Below are 4,417 nucleotides of genomic sequence, written 5' to 3' on the forward strand. Positions count from 1 at the left end.
AGAAAACTACGGACTTCTCTAACTGTCTTAGGAGGGTTAAGGTTTTCTATCACTTCTATCTTTGCTTTGTCGACCTCAATGTCTCTTTCAGATATTATATGTCCTAACACTACGCCTTCTTTAACCATAAAGTGGCACTTCTCCCAGTTTAACACAAGGTTAACTTCTACGCATCTCTCTAGTATTTTCTCAAGATTAATGAGGCAATTCTCAAATTCGAACCCACATACCGAGAAATCATCCATAAATACTTACATAATTCCTTCGAGATAATCTGCGAAGATTGACATCATACAACATTGGAAAGTAGCTGGCGCATTACAGAGTCCAAACGGCATTCGTATGTAAGCAAACGTTCCGTAAGGACAGGTGAAGGTTGTTTTCTCTTGATCCTTGGGGTGTATGGGTATTTGGAAAAATCCAGAATATCCATCCAGATAACAAAAGTAAGAGTGTCTAGCAAGACGCTCAAGCATTTGATCTATGAATGGAAGGGGGAAACAGTCTTTCCTAGTCGCCTTATTGAGCTTCCTATAATTTATGCACATACGCCATCCTCCTTCTATACGTTTAGCCACATACTCGCCCTTCTCGTTCTGCACGCCTGTGATGCCTCCCTTTTTGGGTACCACATGTACATGACTTACCCATTTACTATCAGAGATTTGATAGATTATACCAGCTTCTAGCAATTTAAGGACTTCCTTCTTTACCACCTCACTCATTACAGGGTTGATCCTTCTCTGATGCTCTTTGGAAGGTTTTGAATCCTCCTCTAGCGAGATCCTGTACATACACACGGATGGGCTTATACCTTTTAAATTGGAGATGTTGTATCCTAAGGCAGAGGGGTATCTTCTTAAAACATTCAAGAGTCGGTTTGTCTCGTCTTGGTTTAAGGTGGCACTAACTATTACTGGGCGGTTCATTTCTTTATCCAAAAAACCGTATCTTAGGTTCTTGGGCAATTCCTTAAGTTCTTGAGCTGGTTTTTGAGAATTTTGTGAAAGGTCAAGAGTAAGGGCCAAACATTCGTTAGTGTGAGGTTCCATTTCCTCTAGCTCGTCATCCTTTTCATTCGGGTTTGAAAATGGTTTGATCATAGGTCCTTCTTAATCAAGTTCCCTTATGCATTCATCTATGATATCAATCGCGTAACATGTGTCTCCTATGATTGGTGCCATCAGGAACTTTGAAAGAATAAACTCTATCTTTTCATCTCCTACTTCGAAGGTTAATTTTCCTCTTTTAACATCTATTATAGCTCCCGCTGTTGATAAAAATGGTCTACCTAAAAGGATATGGATATCGCCGTCTTCCTTGATATCCATGACTACAAAGTCTGGCGGGATATAAAGTTGACCGATCCTAACTGGGATGTCTTCTAAAATGCCTACAGGATACTTAACAGACCTATCGGCTAATTGGAGGGACATCTTAGTTGGTTGTAATTCTCCTAAGTTTAACCTTTTACACACAACTAAGGGCATTAAACTCACACCAGTGCCTAAGTCTAGGAAAGCTTTGTCGATCACATGACTTCCTAAAATGCAAGGTATAGAAAAACTCCCAGGGTCTTTCTCCTTCTTAGCTAGTTTATTCTCGGAAATAAAGTTGCATTCTAAGGGTTTGGGATCGTCAAGCATACGCTTGTTGGTTAAGATGTCTTTGAGAAATTTGGCGTAAGATGGAATTTGGGTGATGGCTTCGGTGAAAGGAATCTCTACATGAAGCTTCTCTATTACTTTTATAAACTTTTGGTATTGGTTATTGATTTTGGTTTGTTTAAGTCTTTGCGGATATGGGATTGGTGGTTTGTACGGGGGTGGTGGTTCGTAAGTTTTATCCTTGGCTTCTCCTTCTTGGTCGGTTTATTTTTCGGGTTCCACTGGTTCTTATCCTTGGTTTGTAGGTATATTTTATTTAGAAGCTTTGGACTCGCTCATTGCTGGGTTATGAGGCCCTTCGTAAGCGGTCCCACTTCGTAATGAGATAGCGTTAGCTTGCCCTCGAGGGTTGAGTTGAGGTTGTCCAGGGAATTGTCCTCTAGGTGTATTTTATGGGGCTTGGTTTTGTGCTACCTGTGAGATCTGGGTTTCAAGCATCTTGTTGTGAGTGATTATCTGATCAACCTTGGTCCCTAATTGCGTTATCAGTTCGTTTACGTGAATGTTTTGGTTTAGGAATTCTTTGTTTTGCTGAGTTTGGCCTGATATAAAGTTCTTCATGATCTTCTCAAGGTTAGACTTCTGGGGCACAACTTGCATAGGTTGATTTGGTTTTTGGGCTTGATAACCTTGTGGTCTTTGAGGTGCATAATTTTGGATAGGGTTCTGGTTTTTATAGGAAAAATTCGAGTGATTCTTCCATCCAAGGTTGTAGGTGTTTGAAAATGGGTTACCTTGGGCGTAATTCACTTGGTCGGTGTTCAGGTCGTTCAAAAGGTTACATTCCGCCGATTCGTGTCCTTTAGAATCATAAAGTTCGTACTCTGTGTGGACTACCGCTGCGGTGTTAGTGTTTGTAGAAATATGTTCGACCTTAAGGGCTAAAGCATCCATTTTTGCCTGCATCATGTCCATAGAGCTTATCTCATGTATTCCACCTTGGGTCTCCTTTTTCTCTACTGATGCTCGTTCAATTCCCCGTTGGTAGTGGTTTTGGGTCATATCCTCAATTAGGTCACAAGCTTCAGGGTAAGGTTTGTTCATCAACGCGCCATCGGCGACAACATCGATGCTCATCTTTGTGTTATAATGGAGTCCATTGTAGAAGGTATGAACGAGCAGCCATTGTTCTAGGCCATGGTGTGTACAGACTCTTAATAGCTCTTTGTATCTCTCCCAAGCTTCAAAAAGTGATTCTCCTTGGTTTTAAGTAAATCTAGTTATTTGGTTTCGAAGAACAACAATTTTACTAGGGGGGAAATATCTAGCAAGGAATACTCTTCTAAGGTCTTCCCAGGTAGTTATTGAGTTAGCTGGAAGTGAATCCAACCATGAACGTGCTCTACCTCTGAGGGAGAAAGGAAATAATCTTAAATGAATCGCATCAGGTGAAGCACTGTTGGATTAAAGGTGTCGGCCAGTTGGATAAATACTTTTAAATGTTGATTTGGGTTCTCAGTAGCGAGACCCGCGAATTGGTTTTGTTGCACTAATTGCAGTAAAGATGGTTTTAGTTCGAAATTGTTGGCAGGAATGAGGGGGTTTACTATACTAGAACTAGGTTCCTCGTCAGAGGGTTGGTCAAATTTCTTAAGAGGTCTCCGGTCGCGATTCTCGGCCATAGCTTTCTTAATTCCGATGAGTAAGAGGTGTGTACGAGTGTAACGTTCGGGTTCTGCTAAGGGATCTACTAAATTTCCGGTACTATGGGTTCTTCGCATTTACCGACTAATAATGCCTTAGTCTAGACGGTGTAACGACAGGGTACGAAATTTGACAAAGTTGGTCCCTGGCAACGGCGCCAAAAACTTGACCGATCAATTCGCAAGTGCACGAATCACGTCAGAGTAATATAAAAGAATATCGATCCCACAAAGACCAAATCGTCAATCTATCAATTACTATTGTTACAATGTTTATCTAAGGCGGTACAAAAGAGATATTGATGTCACAAAATAACAATAAATAAAGGAAATGATAAATACAGTGCAGATAAAGATAGGCTTGAATGTAATTCACGTCAGTTAAACGATGCTTCAATTGTCTAAATAGAACTACTTATGGGGCAATATTTTCTACTCTTGAAAAGAATCCATTTAACAGGAACTGTCGCTTTCGCATATTCAGAACCGAGTTTACCCTTAAATTAAGGCCTTTTATTGTCACTTATAAAAGGTGCGCAAAACGCTAAAGTAGTAAACTTATTTTTAAGAAATAAGACTCGTAAACTTAGTTGAAAAGTGATTTTGATTTGGAAAGTTTACCCAAGGAGTTTCCTGATTTTAAATCTATCAACGCGTCCGAAAACAATTTCAAATATTGTTTTTCCTTAAAGTGATAAAAATTCCTAGTTAACTAAGCCAGGGTGCTTTCGCACTCCTTGAGTAGTTAAAACTAACCAAGTTTGTTTCAGAAAACTCGAATTAAAAATCAAAACAGCCTTTAAAGCATTTCTACAGATTCAATATGTGAAACATCTCTTTAACCGTGATCCTTACATTCTAACCTTTGAAAGATTTATCCAGACATGGTAATACAAACAAATACAACGATGTTGAACATGATGAAAAGAAGTTTAGAATGTAAGGCGTGAAGAACAAGTAAAGCGTGTAAAACGATTAAAACGAGCAATAAAGATAACGGCGAGAAAATTAAATAATGTAAAGACGATGACAAGGAATTAAATAAAGTAAAGCATGACAAGAAATTAAATAAAGTAAAGCGTGGCAAGAAATTAAATAAAGTAAAGC

The 4,417-nt window shown here is 39.2% G+C and overlaps 1 non-coding gene across 1 annotated transcript; it reads left to right on the top strand.

Annotated features, from left to right (window-relative positions):
- Window positions 1-2,799: 2,799 nt before the first annotated feature.
- On the top strand, window positions 2,800-2,906 carry LOC127134015 (small nucleolar RNA R71). The gene has a single exon (XR_007807798.1). It is a non-coding gene; the product is annotated as a small nucleolar RNA R71 (small nucleolar RNA).
- The last annotated feature ends 1,511 nt before the right edge of the window (window positions 2,907-4,417 follow it).

The sequence above is a fragment of the Lathyrus oleraceus genome, chromosome 3 (genome assembly GCF_024323335.1).
Source record: "Lathyrus oleraceus cultivar Zhongwan6 chromosome 3, CAAS_Psat_ZW6_1.0, whole genome shotgun sequence".
NCBI classification, from domain to species: domain Eukaryota; kingdom Viridiplantae; phylum Streptophyta; class Magnoliopsida; order Fabales; family Fabaceae; genus Lathyrus; species Lathyrus oleraceus.